This window comes from Meriones unguiculatus, chromosome X, assembly GCF_030254825.1.
Source record: "Meriones unguiculatus strain TT.TT164.6M chromosome X, Bangor_MerUng_6.1, whole genome shotgun sequence".
Taxonomy (NCBI): Eukaryota; Metazoa; Chordata; class Mammalia; order Rodentia; family Muridae; genus Meriones; species Meriones unguiculatus.
In genome coordinates this window covers 69545594-69563515 of record NC_083369.1, presented here as the reverse complement: position 1 = coordinate 69563515, position 17922 = coordinate 69545594, and the positions used below count along the sequence as shown (strand labels likewise).

The 17922-nt window shown below is 36.5% G+C and overlaps 1 non-coding gene across 1 annotated transcript; it reads left to right on the top strand.

The window, feature by feature from the left end:
• Positions 1 to 15860: 15860 nt before the first annotated feature.
• On the top strand, positions 15861 to 15967 carry LOC132650292 (U6 spliceosomal RNA). Its single transcript, XR_009588659.1, has one exon. It is a non-coding gene; the product is annotated as a U6 spliceosomal RNA (small nuclear RNA).
• Positions 15968 to 17922: the final 1955 nt, after the last annotated feature.

Below are 17922 nucleotides of genomic sequence, written 5' to 3'. Positions count from 1 at the left end.
TTACAGAAGCTTTTCAGTTTCATGAGGTCCCATTTATTGATTGTTGCTCTTAGAACCTGTGCTGTTGGTGTTCTGTTCAGGAAGTTGTCTCCTGTGCCAATGAGTTCTAGGCTGTTCCCCTCTTTTTCTTCTAACAGCTTTAGCATACAAACTATTTCTAACAATTATCTTATGTGTATTTACTCATAGCTAATGTTTGTAAGAATTTTATTTATAAATATTCTTTATGTGTTTTCTCTAAAAAAATGATACCCTTTTTCTTATGTGAACTATACATTTTAAAGCTTGCAGAACATTTACCTTAATGAAGAAGATAACAAGTGTCCTGAGACAATATTCCTTCTCAAGTATCAACTAAGATTATACTTTCTATCTCATGCAGGAAAAATAATAGTTTTCACCTTGCACCTGTGAATATAGAAATAGCTGAATTTCTTGTCTTTGTTATTGTAGCTTGTACTTATTCTCAACTTTAATCCTCATTAAAATCCATAGAGTCATTAAACATTTTCTTTATTATGTACTGTTACATCTAATCTCACTCTGTAATTTTCACGTTATTTCATCTAACTCAACTGTCTTTTTGTCTTTCTTCCATCAGTGGAATAATTTACAGTTTTCAGAATGTGCTATAGTTTTGAAGCCACATATTTTCTGGGGATCTTGTTCTGACATAATATTCTTGTATCTAAACATCTTAAAAACCATTTTTACGAAGTGAACAAGATTATCTTTTGCTTAGTATTTCAATCTTTATACCATCATCTTCTAGTAATTGCCTATAGAATAGTAAAGTCCATTTATTTACACATTCCTGCTCTATTATTATTACTGGATTTCCTATACAAAACAGATAAGTAGTTGTTTGAGCTTCTTGTAGATTTTCAAGTAATTGTTGTTCTAGAAAGAAATTGGTTACTACATGTTCACATTTTCAGTTTCTGAGCAAAATAAATAAATAAACAAACAAATAAATAAAAAAACATACATTTGTGAATAGAAAACAAACAGATGTTAGAAAACAGATATATAACTGATGATAAGTAGGCAGATAGATAGATAGATAGATAGATAGATAGATAGATAGATAAATTTCACATTTTATGGATTCTACACCCACTCACAAATTTAATGATTCACTGGAAAGTTTCATATGACACAACATATACATATCTTTCTGGCCAAGATTTATTATAGCAAAGATGCAGTGTAATAGCACCAGCAAAAATTACCCACAGGCAAAGTGTAGAAAGATTTAAAAAACAAGATTTCTTATTCTCCCACTGTGGAGATTATACATATTGTTTCTTCTTGAGCAAAAACTACAGGAAACTTAAAGTAATATGTTTGATCTGAAAAATTTATTTCAGTTTTAAAATTTACAGGTACACTTCTGTCATATGTCCAGCCTTGACTTGACCTTTACTCCCTGGAAGGCATCATTTACACATTAATTTAACCCACTCTTTCAGAAGTATATAGGACCATTATTACCCAGTAGTTTAATTAATATCCTAGTAGTTTTGTTTTTAAAGTCATTGCTAATTGTTAGATACAATACAGATAAACAGAAAAATAAAGCAGAACTCTGGAGGACTGAGATAGTTCAGCAGTCAAGGCTATTGGTTGTTTAATTATAAAAACTACCTCAAGTTTTAGCACAAGTTTTATCACACAGCTCACAAATACCTATAGCTTAAGTCCTAAGAAATTTCACTTCCTCACTTAGGCTATCAGGCATATGACCATGTATATTCACAAACACATAGACAAGGAAACAAAGATACATGCTCACAAATATAATACATTAAAATATAGTTTAGAGAAGATCTCTGAAGGAACTCCTCATGAGTTTATATACATAAATAATCAAGTCATATATGTTTGAAAATTATATGTAATAAATATTAAATGACTATTTAATATATAGCCCATCCCATCACATATATAGTATATTATATTGATTTGTATATGCATATGATACCTTTAGCTAATAGTATTGTAAAAATACTATATAATATATATATATGAATATCATATATATACATATATATCCAAATATTTTGTTATATGCACATCACACAGTCTTCCTACTATTTCTAACAAACTTCTCTAATATCAATACAATTATTCATATTTAGAGATGAGCAACTGAAACACAAACTACTTAAACTTAAGTGATTAAGTCTTGTGTTTTAGTACTGAAATTACTGTTTCAAGGTCCCATGACTCAGGATAGACGGAGCATTAATCAACTTGAGATAGAAGCACTCAAAAGTTCTTACAAAATTTTATGGGCATCCCCGAAGCTTACATGATCTTAGAATAACATGCTACTCTAAGTCACTAACAAATGATGAGGCTGCTTTTGTAGTAGAGATATGCAGTGTGTCCTTAAAACTTCATTTAATTAGGCCATTTCAGGAAAACACCAAAAGTGATCCAACTCCACACATCTTTACTAGCTGAGCATTCTGTGCAACTATGTAAATTTTTCATTCAACCACAAATCATGAATGGAGACAAATGGTGTTGAGACAGTTAAACAAAATCCAAGCAAACAAAAACAGTCTGATCTGCTCAAGTAACTGGCAAAATTGTATTGCATGCAGATTATATCCTTGTTTGTTTACTGCAAATTATTATTCTGTACACAAAGGTAGTTAGCTACAGCATGGACCAATTCTCATTGTAGATTATTTTTCTCAGCCAAGTCTCACTCCATCACAGTAATATCCATTTGTTTTTGCTTTATCTGTGGCTAATTTCATACTTCAATATAATAAGAAATTGAAGTAGTGAGAACAGAGACTCTAACAAAATCTGAAAATGTTTTTGGCCTGGAACATGTTTCCAATCCCCAAATTAAAGACACACTCACTCATTATGTATCTGTGTGGCAATACCTCTTGTCATCAGCCTGTGAAATAAACCCTTCAGATGTTTCAATTTATTTTTTATCTTTCTTCATTGACTAATTTTACAAAGACTAATTTTACACTTTGCTAAGGAGTTCTTAGACTCATTTCTAAGATATTTAGTGTAAACAAAAAATTGGGAATGTAGAAACAAGAGGATCAGTAAGTTTCAAGCTAATCTAAAGTATGAAGGGAGTTCTGGACCAGACAAGTATACACAATGATGTCCTTTATCAAATGAGTAGTGACTACAGCAAGAACAAAAAATATCTAGTCATATAAATTCCTTTGGAACCTTTAAATCAAAATTTATTTTCACTTATTTGTATTATTTTTCTTCGTTTTATTATTATCAATATTTATTACAATTTATTAAAATTGTATCAATGCTGGGGCTCCTTCCCTCATCTCTTCCCAATCCCACCCTCCCTTCCTCTTTTCTCACTTTGCCCCTCCCCTAGTCCAATGATAGGGGAGGACCTCTTCCCCTTCTATTTCACTTTAGCCTATCAGGCCTCATCAGGAATGGTTGCACTGTCTTCCTCTGTAGCCTGGCAAGCCTGCACCCTCCAGGGGGAGGTGATCAGAGAGCCTGACACTGAGTTCATGCCAGAGAAAGACTCTGTCCCCTTACTAGGGAAACCACATGAAGAATTACTCTATAGGTTACATCTGAGCCAGGGTTTAGGTCCTCTCCATGCACTGCCCTTTGATGGGGTATCATTTTCTTCAGGGCCCCCAGGGCTCAAGGTTTTGGCTCTGTTGGTGTCCTCTTGGAGATCCTGTCCCCTCCGGGGTTATCACCTGCTACTTTCATAATATTCCATGCATTATGACCAAAGTGTGGCTATGACTCTCACACTCTGCTTCACTGCTTCTATAGCTTGATCAGTAAAGTCTTTCAGAGGGCATCTGTGGTAGACTCTTGTCCTTTTCTCTGTCTTCTGTTTCTGACAACTACTGCATTTGACATTCTGAATGAGAATTTGAGCATCTTCCCTAGGGTCTTGTTTTTAGTTTAGATTCTTTACAAGTATAAATTTTAGTATGTTTATCCTATACTATATGTTCACTATATACTATATACAATGTACTATATATTCACTCATATTTGAGTGAATATATAACATGTGTGTCTTTCTGATTCTGGGTATCTTCACTCAAGATGATCTTTTGTACTCCCCGTCATTAACCTACACATTTCATGATTTACTTGTTTTTAATAGTTGAGTAGTATTCCATTGTGTAAATGTACCACAATTTCTCCATTCATTCTTCCATTGAGGGACATCTAGGATGTTTCCAGCTTCTGGGTATTACAAATAAAACGAATATATCTGGGCACAGGGGTCTTTTATGAGACTGCATCTCCAACCAAGGACCACATATGGATATAAATGGATATAACCTAGAACCCCTGCTCAGATATAGCCTATGGCAGCTCAGTATTCAAGTGGGTACCCTAGTAAGGGAAATAGGGACTATCTCTGACATGAACTCAATGGCCGGCTTTTTTACCTCTTCCCCCATTCTCTGAGGGAGGATCAGCCTTGCTAGGCCACAGAGGTGGACATTGCAGCCAGTCCTGAAGAAACCTGATAAGCTAGGGTCAGATGGAAAGGGAGGAGGACCTCCCCTATCAGTGGACTTAAAGAGGGGCAGGGAGGATATGGGGGAGGGAGGGTGGGATTGGGAAGATATGAGGGAGGGGGCTACAGCTGGGATACAAAGTAAATAACCTGTAATTAATATAAAAAATTATATAAAAAAGAATTGTTCGTTCAATATCTGTAAAGAATTGTGTTGTTATTTTGAAGGGATTGCACTGAAACATTGCTTTTTGTAGGATGCCCATATTCATGATGTTAACACTACCAATCCATGAGCACTGGAGCTCTTTCCATCTTCTAAAATCTTCTTCAATTTTTTTTTTCTTCAGAGATTTGAAGTTTTTTTTTTTTTTTTTTCATACAGGTCTTTCATTTGCTTGGTTATAGTCACAGCAAGGTACTTTGTGGCTTCTGTAAAAGGTGTTGTTTCCTTAATTTCTTTCTCAGCCCTTTTGTCTTTTGTATACAGGAGGACTACTGATTATTATTATTTTTTGAGTTAATTTTGTATCTGGTCACTTTGCTGAACACATTTATCAGATGAAAGGGTTCTCTGGTAGAATGTTTAGAGTCATTCACGCGTACTCTCATATCATCTGTGAAGAGTGATACTTTGACTTATTTATTTATTTATTTATTTATTTATTTATTTATTTTTCAATGCAGTTTATTCAGGAACCTTGAACAATCCTCGGACCCTGGGGAAAGCCAGCCCACAGCTTAAATAGCCTCTGGGTAGCCAACCCAGGCGTGCCACGTGGGCAATGCAGATAGGTCCACATACATGGAAGCAAGCCAGATCCTCAGCCTTAGCCAAATGTGGAATTGTTCGTGACAGAGAGCACTCACCATCGGGAAGGTGGAAGGCGGAAACCAGCTCCATCTTTAAGGCATAGCATTCCGCAGCTCTCTACAGTTCCCCCTTTATTTAAATGTTCATTCCTTTGACGTCTTTTAGTTATCTTATTGCTCTAGCAAGGACTTCAAATGCTATGGTAAAGAGATACGGAGAGAGTGGGCAACCTTGTCTTGTTCCTGATTTCAGTAACATTGATTTATGTTTCTCTCCATTGGTTTTGATGTTGGCTATAGGCTTAGTGTATATTGCTTTTACTTTGTTTAGGTATGTGTCTTGTATCCCTGATCTCTCCAAAACTTTAAACATGAATGATAGTTGGAGTTTGTCAATTTTCTTTTTGGCATTTAAAGAGATAGTCATGTGCGTTTTTCTTTTTCTTTATCAGGTGAATTACATTGACGGATTTCCATGTATTGAACCACTGCTGAATGCCTTGGATGAAGCTTCTTGTTCATGATGGATGATATATTTTATGTGTTCTTGGATTTGGTTTGTGAGTATTTTACTGAGTATTTTGCATCGATTTTCATAAATGAAATAGGTCTGATGTTCTTTCTTTTTATGGTTTGGTCTTCGTATGGTTTAGGTATGAAAGTGACTGTAGCCTCATAGAATGAGTTTGGTAATATTCCTTTTGTTTGTATTTTGTGGAATATTTGAGGAGTATTGGCATTAGCTCTTCCTTGAAGGTCTCCTAGAATTCTGGGCTGAAACCATCTGGCCCTGGGCTTTTTTGGAAATGAAAGTTTTTATTACTGCTTCTATTTCCTTGGCATATAGGACTATTTAAATTTTCAAAATTTGTGGAGTATAGGCTTTTGAAGTAAGACCCAATGATTCTTTGAATTTCTGCAGTGTCTGTCATGTCCCAGTTTTTATTTCTGATTTTGTTAATTTGAATATTTTCTCTCTGCCTTTTATTTAGTTTCGCTAGGGTTTGTCTATCTGGTTGATTTTCTCAAAGAAGCAGCTCTTGCTTTCATTGATTCTTTGAAAGGTTTTGCTTCTAATTTATTGGTCTCAGCCTTGAGTTTAATTATTTCCAACCTTCTATTCTATTGGATATGTCTGATTTTTTTTCCTAGGGATTCCAGTTGTGCTGTTAAGTTTCTTGTGTGAGATATCTCAAACTTCTTTCTGGAGGCCCTTAGTGGTATGAACTTCCCTCTTAACACTACTTTTATTGTGTCTCATAAGTCTGGACAAATTCTCCCTTCATTTTCATTGAATTTTAGGAAGTCTCTATTTTTTTTCCGTTTATTTCTTATTCCAGTTGTCATTGAGTAGAACACTGTTTAGTTTCCGTTCATGTGTAAGCTTTTTTTTTTAATTTCTGTTATTGTTCAGATCATGGTCTAATAGGAGACATAGGATTATTTCAATCTTTTTGTATCCATGAGGGTTGCTTTGTGTTCAACTATATGGTCAGTTTTGGAGAAGGTTCTGTGGAGTGCTGAGAAGTTATAGTCTTTTGAGTTTGGATGAAAGTTTCTGTACACATCTATTAGGTCCACTTGATTTTGGGCCTCTGTAAGTATCATTATTTCCCTATTTAGCTTCTGTCTAGATGATCTGTCCCTTGATGAGAGTTGAGTGTTGAAGTCTCCCACTATTAAGTTGTTGATATCAATTTGTGATTTGAGCTTTAGTAATGTTTCACTTACAAATGGAGGTATTTTGTATTTGTACATAGATGTTCAAGATTATGATATCCTCGTTGTGGATTATTGCTTTGATGAGAATGAAGTGTCCCTACTCTTCTTTTTTGATTAATTTTGACTTAAAGTCTATTTTATTAGATATTAGGATCCTTACTTCAACTTTTTTTCCGTGTCTGTTTGCTTGAAAAACTTTCTTCCAGTCCTTTACTCTGAGGTAGTGTTTATCTTGTAGCAAAGGTATGTTTCTTGGATGCAGCAGAATGTTGGATACTATTTCCATAACCATTATGTTAGTCTGGATCTTTTCATTGGAAAGTTGACTCCATTGATGTTGATAGATAATAGTCACCTATGAATGCTAGTTCCTTTTATTGTGGAGTTGGTGGTGATAATGTGTTTGTGTGCTTGTTTTCTTTTGATTTTTTTTGTTGTGAGTTTATCTATGTCCTATGTTTTCTTGGGTTTAGTTGATTTCATTAGATTGGAGTTTTCCTTTTAGAATCTTCTCTAAGACTGGCTTACAGTGCAGATATTGTTTAAGTACAGTATTGTCATGGAGTATTTTGTTTTCTCCATCTATTTTGACTGAAAGTTTTGCTGGGTATAGTAGCCTGCTTTGACATCTGTGTTCTGTATGACACCTGTCCAAGCCTTCTGGCTTTCATAGTTTCTGTGGAGAAGTGTGGTGTGATTCTGCTTGGTCTACCTTTGCATGTTACTTTTTCCCTTGTTGCTCTTTAATATTTTTCCTTTCTTTTGTAGATTTAGTGTTTTGGCTATTTTGTGACATGAGGCGGTTCTTTGCTGGTCTAGTCTATTTTGTGCTATGTAAGCCTCTTTTATGTTTAAGGACATATCTTTAAGTTGAGAAACTTTTCTTCTATGATTTTCTTCAAAATATTTTCTGGACCTTGCAGCCTGGAATCTTATTTTTTGTCTATTCCTATTTTTCTTAGATTATATCTTTTCATGGTGTTTTTGATTACTTGGATGATTTGTGTTTGGGACTTTTCTGATTTTTTTTTCTTTGAGATATGTATCAATTTCTGCAATTGTATCTTCAGTGCCTGAGATGCTCTCCTCCATATGTTAAATTCTGTTGGTGATGCTTACCTTTGTGGTTCCTAATTGTTTTCTCTGTTTGTGTTTTCTTCATTGATTCTGTTTTCATATCTTACACCATTTTTTTTTCATCTCTCTAAATGTAGATTCCTGTCTTTCCATGACGATATCTATTTTTTTAATCATTTCCTCTTTATATTCCTCTATTTCTGTGGCTGTATTTGCCTATATGTCTTTGAGAGTTTTGTTCATTTCTCCTTTTTGTGCCTCTAAAGCTGGATAAGCATACCTTTAAAATAATTTTCCTGTGTTTTTGATGAATTAAAATATCCATTGATTTTGGAGGTTGTTGGTGAAGCCATGATGTCCTGATTTTTGTTGGATGTATTCTTTTGCCTGCCTCTAGCCATCTGATGGTCAGTAGCCTTTGTTGTTTGTTCCTGGAGCCTGTATTGTAGACTGTGTCTGCCTGTCTCTAGAGTGTACAGCATTCTTCAGAAAGATGAGAGATGTGCACTAGTTTGAGAGTGGGTGTTGGTATTTCAGTTGAAGCTAAGGAAGGAACATCACAGGTACAAGTGCACAAGCACAGGAGTGTGCATGGAAGTGTGCCTGACTGGAAGGGTGAAGTAAAAGAGAGACATGCAAGTGCAGGTTGTGATGCAGGCACCATTGGCAGGTTCAGTGCATTCTGGTGTCCTGAAGGGCTCAGAGTCCCACAGGCTTGTCTCAGTATTTTGATCCAAGTGCTCAGATCTGTCTGAGCTGCACCATCTTGGCTACAAGAATTTTTAGCTGTACTCCACTGGAAGACCCACAGAACAGGGGTTTCAATATTGAGAACACTGTTCCTGAGATCCCTAAACATAAGGGTGTGGGCTGGAGAGAACTGATGTCTGGAGAGTTGTGTAGAAGAACCCCAATCTGTGACTCTGTATTTACTCTCTTGCAGAAGCATTCACTTTCAGAGGTGTGTAGGAAGCACAGAGGGCACAGAGGGCCCGTGGGCATTCACTCACAGTCATCTGTGGAAAGTTCAGAGAGCCCACAATTTTCTACTCTTAGATTTGAGGCCCCGCATCTGGTGTTATGTACTCTCTACTGCTGTAGCAGCTGCTGCCTCCACTGCCTAAGCCAGGGAACGTGCAGCCAGAAGTGCTGGGGGTTGATAGTTTGCCACTTTCTGACCACAGAGAGGTCCACATGGGATGGGAGGGGTCTGTGTCCAATGTGTTCCAGCTCATGGGTTGTCCCTTCTAGCCTAGGAAGCCTCAAAGTCAATGTTCTGGCTTCAGCAGTCCATCAACTCACTAGTTTTTGAGTTTAGGATCCTTCACCCTTCAGAAATGGGGTGCACTGGTCACCACCATCTTAGAGAGAATTATTGTATTACTGTTAAAAGGGACATGAATACAAAAATTGTGGCACATTTACCCAATGGAATATGACTCAGTAATTAAAAATGAGGAAATCATGAAATTTGCAGGTAAATATTTAGAACTAAAAATAATCACCCTGAGTGGAGTAACCCAGAGACTGAAAGACACATATGGTTTATACTCACTTATAAGTGGATATTAGCCATATAATATAGGAAAACATACTAAAATCTATAGTCCTAAAGAAGCTAAACAACAAAGGGGACACTAGGGAAGATGCTTAATCCTTATTCAGAATGACAAACAGGATAGACACCAGACATGATGGAAGAGAGAGAGCAAAATGGTAGCCTACAATAGAGGTCCTCTGATGGGCTCCACACAACAAGGAATTAGAAGCAGATACTGAGACACACAGTCAAACTTTGGTCAGAGTGAAGAGACTCTTATGAGGGAAGGAGGGGATAGAAAGACATGGAAGATGCAGGAACCCCACAAGGAGACCAACAAAGCTAAAAAATCTTCTACCAACCAAGAACTAAACATGGTCCTTGACCCCCTATTCAGATGTAACCATCTGATAGGCAGCTCAGTCTCCATGTGCGTTCCTGCGTTGGGGAAAAGGGGTTACCTCTGTCATGAACTCAGTTGCCTGCTCTTTGGTCACTTCCCCTTGGTGACACATCCTTGCCAGGCCACATAGGAAGAGGATCCAGACAGTTCTAATGGACTTGATAAGCTAGGGTCAATCAGCAGGGGAGGAGAACTCCCCATTTCAGTGGACTAGGAGAAGGGGAAAGTGTGGAGGGAGGGTGGGATCAGGAGGAGATGAGGGATGGAGCTACAATCAGGATATAAAAATGAATAAATTTTAAAAAATAAAAAAGGCTGTATGAAAAGAGTTCTTCAGTTCTGTAATCATTGCTGTGGCTTTAACTAAGATCATAGAAAAGTAGTTCTGTGCAAGTGGCTTAGCTGTTTCAGAAAAAAAATCAAGATGAAACAGTATGCTCCATTCAGAGAAAATATGATCTAATAAAAGACGTCTTGGAGTTATTAGAACTACATGTGCTTATTGTAACCCTGACCTCACTCATACCGAGATCACAATTGAAACGAATACTTTCCTTGAGTGCCTAAAGTGTTGAGTTTAATCCCAAACACTGAAAAAATTAATCAAGGATAAGTTTTCTCTGGAAATTATGCACTCCTTGGTCCGTTGTTATTAATATATATGGTACCAAAGCTTCATATATATACATATATATACATATATATATATGCATATATATATTTGTCTAGATTTGAAATTCTGTGAGATTTACCCCTTCTATGTTAGTATGTAAATTGTTTTCTTTGTTCAGATCTTGTTTAAGCATTTATTGGTGAGATTTCATGAGTGTAGATTCTCTGGTATTTTTAGGAGACATATATCATAGCTCAGATTCTTACTAAATTTCATGAGTTGTGTTGTAGATGTATCAGTTGGATCTGAGAACCACAGGTCACTTGTTCTTTGCATTTTGTTTGGTTGTAGATTTCTTTAATGATCTGTCTGTTGCAAGGTAACAATTCTTTGATAAGGTAAGTCCTATACTTATCTGTGGTATAAGGGTAAATACTTACAATGTAGTTAGGAATTATTCTGGCTTATTCAACTGGCAGTTTTAGGTTACTAACAAATACTAAAAGTTAATAGTCTGCCCTGGGGAAGAACCTTCAAATTTGTTATCCAATACATAGTGGCCAGCCCTGAAATCATGTACACATAAGAAAGAGTATAGTGACTGATCAAGTTGTCTTTTTACATTTAGGAGTGTGTGTGTGTGTGTGTGTGTGTGTGTGTGTGTGTGTGAACAAAGAAATAGAAGCCAAATTTTGAGAGTGGAAGGTACATGGGTTGGGTGGGAGGGAGGAAAGGTAAGGTGGAAATTTTAACTATATATCACCAATAGAACTTTATCTTCACAGATTTTGTACAGACTTCTCAAACTCAAAGCAATTTAATTCAGTTATAAGAACCCAGAAGCACTCTGTATTCTCTATTCTGTTCAGCATCATTTGTCTCCTATCATAAAATGCAGTACATCTTTTCATTCCCCTCTAAAAAGCAATCCTCATACAGATATGCCTTTTGCTGGCCTGTAGTAGTTTTCTGTTGCCACAGGCTTATCATTAAGCAGAAAACACACCTCAGACAGTCCCTTGTCATTAAGAAACCATTTTAGGAAGGCTAGATTTCTTTATAAGAAATGACTGCTTTTGATCACTTAAAAAACTTACTGCTGTGGTAATCCATAAGATCATCAAAGTTATTTCATGGTTTTTAGACGCCTTTGAAAAAATATATGTTCACTCAAAGTTATGACTTCCAGTATTGATAAACTTAAAAATTATGTTTTAATTTTAGATACTAATCATCTAATCACAGAGTGAAAAGAAATCAGTATATAAAATGCAATTAGGAATGGCCTTATAATGTAATTCATCCACGTTTTTAATTCTAGGACATTGCTATACTTCTGTGTACCATTTTATTAGACTTCATGGATGGAAATTCAATGAGGTTCCAAGATAAAGTATCTGAAAGAAACCTAATTCAATTGCTCTACTTTCCATCAAGCAAAGACTTTAAAAAGTCTTATTAAAGTATTTTATTATTCCTCAGTCTTTTCCTTTCTGCTAAGGATGCTGTATTTTCTAATTAATTCCAACTTTCTCTGTGATAAGAGCAATTGGCCTTGTAAAATTATCACTTTACAGAAGATAAAGGTAATTCTCACCCCAAGCCCTAATCTACAAAATTCACAGAGACGTAAAAGAAAGAGTCTCTTCACTTTGCCTAAAATGACCTTTTGAAATACTTCTGGAGAAGCAGGAAAAGTCTGGTGAGGAGATAACAGGAATGGAATCTTCAAACAGAATGTGTACATGTGAAACTGATTGTTTCGAAGATGCAATTGTAACTGAAACAATCCAAATAACATTTATCAAACTGAACTGTTGCTATGATTCACTTTTTCCTTTGCAATCCAATCTAGTTCAGGCGAGTACTATTGCTCTTTAGAGAACAATATAACTCACCTAATTTTCAGAAATTGAACTTTTATGCAACTACCTGCTTACTTTTATTTCATGAGATAAATACAGTCTGGTTAGCAGCACTCATTGTAAGTGATTTTTGTTTATTTTTTTTTTAGCATACAAGAAAGGGAAGCCAATATCTTGGGAAGACTGTATTACAGTCATGCACAAATCTAAAGCCTTATCCTGATACATACAGAATTTCTAATTTCTGACCATTTAATATCAAACCAAACTCAATTTCAAACACGGGAGTTCTAGTAAGCTCTTTTTCCTAGCTACTAAGAAAAACAGAAGTCACACCAAGATCATAATGTCAACATAAGGAAAAACATAAAGCCTGCACATTAGCACAGAATAATTCTGAAAATAACAAAGGAGAAGCTTACCCACATTTCATCCTCTTTTGTCTTCATCTGTTTGTTTACAATCATAAAAATGTAACACAAACATGCATTTTAACTTTCAAGGTAATAAAAGATAAAGCAATTTTAAATATTTACCCTAAGAATATATTTAATGTTATGGAACTATAACAACTGTAAGTCAAAAAAATTAGGGAAGTAGATGAAATTTCCAGTATATTCTTAATATGTTAATATTAACAATACCTGGGCTGGAGAAATGGCTCAGCCTTTAAAGGCTAGGCTCACAACCAAAATATTAACAATACCTCTGACTAATATGATAGTAGATTTAAAGAATTTCTCCTTATGAATTTTTTAACTTTTCTTTTTTATTTTATTTTTAAATATTAGTTACAGTTTATTAACTTTGTATCCCAGCTGTAGCCTGCTCCCTCATTCTCTTCCAATCCCACCCTCCCTCTCTCATCTCTTCCCTGCCCTTTTCCAAGTCCACAAATAAGGGAGGTCTCCTCCCCTTCCATCTGATCCTAGCTTATTAGGTCTCATCAGGACTGGCTGCATTGTCTTCCTCTGTGGCCTGGTAAGGTTACTCCCCAATGAGGGGGAGGTGATAAGAGCCAGTCACTTGGTTCATGTCAGAGACAGTCCCTTTTCCCCTTACTAGGGTACCCACTTGGATACTGAGCTACCATGGGCTACATCTGAGCAAGGGTTCTAGGTTATATCCATTCATGGTCCTTGGTTAGAGAGACAGTCTCATAAAAGACCTCTATGCCCAGATATATTAGGTCCTTGTGGCACTCCTGTCCTCTCCAGGTCATACTAACTCTCCCTTCTTTCATATGATTCCTTGCATTCTGCCCAAGGTTTGGTTATGAGTCTCAGCATCTGCTTAGATACACTGCTAGGTAGAGTCTTTCAGAGGCCCTCTGCGGTAAGCTCCTGTCCTGTTATTTGTTTTCTCCTACATCCAATATCCATCCCATTTGTCTTTCTAAGTGAGGATTGATCATCTTACCCCAGCTTTTTCTGACTTCATGTTTTTGTTTCATGTTGGTCTTTGGATTGCCCTGCTGGTAACCTGATGACTGAGTCTGGTAATCCTCTAAGAACTCATTGACCCTGCCTTATCATCAGGAAGCAGATAAAAGAGGACTACAGCCCTTTTCTTTACTAAGCTGAAAGACTCAGTTGGATTGCCTGGAAAAGCTCCATGGAACATTTTTCTCAGTGAAGTCAAGTGTCAAAGCATGAAGATCGGCACAGCAAAGTAGATCCAAAAAGCAATCTCTCTTTGTGGGCCTTTTATATATATCCACTCCTCAGAGCCAACCCACAGATGTTCCATCACGTGCTCTCTCACAAGCCAACCTGAGCAAAACATTACATACCCAGCTTGCAGCAAAATATCACATAACAAAATTAAGTCCAGAAAATTCTACTTCATAGTTTTTTTATAATTTAACAAACTTTTATAGTTATAGTTCTTAAAAACTGAGGCAAAAGAAAACCATCATTAAGTTTCTATTTTAAAGGGTTCCTAGTTACAGCCCTGACATATTGGTATTTTTCCCATGTATGAAAAGGACTTAGGGTCACATCAGGAAAATCTACTGTTAGAGAATGAAGCTGCCATTTTTAATTTTGTATTTGAAAATAATAATTTAATTTGACATTAATTTTAGTAGCAAGCTCTGTCACAAAATCAGAAATTTAGAAGCTTATTGTGAGATTTTTATTGCATTTAAATATTTGATAATATTATTAACAATTCACTTAACACATTTCTTTCTTCATTCTGTATGTCTAAGAGTTTGACATGATGGCTCATGCTTATAGATGCAGGAGGTAGCACACAGAAGCAAGAGGGCTATCCAAAGTTTCAAGAAGATCTACATAGTAAGTTTCAGGCCCACCAGAGCTACACAATGAGAACTATTCTCAAATAAACAAACAAACAAGCAAGCACAAACAACTAGAATCTATGAAATAACTTAAATGAGCAGAGCTCAGCTCAAAATTAGGTCTATCTTAGTGTATTCTTTGAGATTAGCTCACCCACTATTTTTATGGTCTTCATGGTTTTCATACATTTAAGAAAAAATGTGTAAATATTTTAATAAATTGTAGAAAGTTACAAAATGAAAGTATTACCATCCTAACAACAAAAATAATCAAAGTAGTTTGTGAAATAATAATTTGGAAAAAATCATCAGAGATTTAAGGACAGTAATGAAAGCAAAGTACATAACATCTCCCAAATGACAAAAACTTACCCAATAAACATAATTTATATAGACTTTTATCTTAGGTAGACAAGAAGACTCAAGCAGAATCTGACATAACCAAAATAATTTTTATACAAAGGGAATGTTTTTATTTATTTATTTAATTTAATTTTATGTGCTTTAGTATGAATGTGTGGAATTGGCATCAGAGACAGTTGTGAAGCTGCCATGTGGGCCCTGGGAATTGAACCTTGGTCCTTTGGAAGAGAAGACAGTGCTTTTAACCATTGAGCCATCAAAACAAAATTTTAAATTATTTGAGAAGGACAGGTGAGCACAGTGCTTGAGAGTATTTTGTAAGAAGAAACTTAAAGCAAGCTCACTGAACTCAGAGACAAGACAAGGCTGCCCAATCTCTCCATATCTCTTCAACATAGTGCTGGAAGTCCTTGCTAGAGAAATAAGACAGTTGAAGGAGATCAAGGGGATACAGACTGGAAAAGGAAGAAGTCAAATTATGACTATTTGCAGATGATATGATAGTATACGTGAGTGACACCAAAAACTCTACCAGGGAACTCCTACAGCTGATAAATACCTTTAGCAAAGTGGCTGGATACAAAATTAACTCAAAAAAATCAGTAGCACTCCTGTATAGAAAAGACAAAAGGGCTGAGAAAGAAATTAGGGAGTGCTCGCTTCGGCAGCACATATACTAAAATTGGAACGATACAGAGAAGATTAGCATGGCCCCTGTGCAAGGATGACACGCAAATTCGTGAAGCGTTCCATATTTTTATGCAGGGGTGGTTCAATATACGGAAATCCATCAATGTGATCCACCATATTAACAAACTGAAAGAAAAAAAAAACATGATAATCTCCCTAGATGCTGAAAAAGCCTTTGACAAAATCCAACATCCATTCATGTTCAAAGTATTGGAGAGATCAGGGATACAAGGCACATATCTAAACATAGTAAAGGCGATATACAGCAAGCCTATAGCCAACATCAAACTGAACGGAGAGAAACTTAAAGCAATCCCACTGAAATCAGGGACAAGACAAGGCTGCCCACTCTCTCCATATCTCTTCAACATAGTGCTGGAAGTCCTTGCTAGAGCAATAAGACAGTTGAAGGAGATCAAGGGGATACAAATTGGAAAGGAAGAAGTCAAATTATCACTATTTGCAGATGATATGATAGTATACGTGAGTGACGCCAAAAACTCTACCAGGGAACTCCTACAGCTGATAAACACCTTCAGCAAAGTGGCCGGATACAAAATTAACTCAAAAAAATCAGTAGCCCTCCTGTATACAAAAGACAAAAGGGCTGAGAAAGAAATTAGGGAAACAACACCATTCACAATAGCCACAAATGACATAAGGTACCTCGGAGTAACCCTAACCAAGGAAGTCAAAGACTTGTATGAAAAAAATTTCAAATCTCTGAAGAAAGAATTAGAAGAAGATATGAGAAGATGGAAAGATCTCCCATACTCATGGCTTGGCAAGATTAACATAGTAAAAATGGCCATTTTACCAAAAGCAATCTACAGATTCAATGCAATGCCCATCAAATTACCAACACAATTCTTTACAGACCTGGAAAGAAAAATTCTCAACTTCATATGGAATAACAAGAAACCCAGAATTGCTAAAACAATCCTCTACAATAAAAGATCTTCCGGAGGTATCTCCATCCCTGATCTTAAGTTGTACTATAGAGCAACAGTTTTAAAAACTGCATGGTACTGGCATAGAAACAGAATGGTGGATCAATGGAACCGAACAGAGGACCCAGAAATAAACCCACACACTTATGGACACCTGATCTTTGACAAAGATGCCAAAACCATACAATGGAAAAAAGATAGCATCTTCAACAAATGGTGCTGGTCTAACTGGATGTCTACATGTAGAAAAATGAAAATATATCCATACTGACAGACTAAGATCAGAAAGGAGAGGAGAACCTCCCCTATTAGTGGACTTGGGGAGTGGCATGCAAGCAGAGGGAGGAGGGAGGGTGGGATTGGGAGGGGCGGAGGCAGGGGCTTATGGGGGGATGCAGAATGAATAAAGTGTAATTGATGAAAAATTTTTAAAAAAAGGGAAAAATAATTTAAGAACCTTAAATGACTTTCAAAAGTGGAGGAAAACATGGTGTTAGTCAATTGGCATGGAGCATGTCTCGCCCCTGGGGGCAATGGTCTCCTGAACCTACTCAGACCTCGGACACCACCACTGCTAGTTCTAGAACTGACGCAGGATGTTCCAACGACAGGGTTAAGGCTTCTCATAATATTTCCTATAAGCCCACACCTGTTTGTCTATATCCCCCATTTTTATTCATTATTAGCCAGATAAAGCCAAGTAATTGTGGTAATGATACTTGCTTTTTTGCCCAATGCTGGAATGCTAGTAAATTTAGGTATGCCCTGGTTACTCGCATGCCTCACTGGGTGCCTGTGCCCGTTGATGCCCCTCACGTTATGACTCTCTTCAGACAGAAAAGGGATCTTGGAACTACAGCCACCATTGTTACTACCATCTCATTGGCGGCTGTTGGAGCTACCACCGGGGCATTAGCCATGAGTCATACTGGGCAGACTGCTCAGATCCTGAATAATCATTTAGCCAATGTAGCTCATGCCTTAGTTGTACATAAAGGAATTAATGCTCAACTAAAAGGAAGCTTGATGGTGTTCAATCAGAGGATTGCCCTCTTGCAGGAGCAAATTGATACC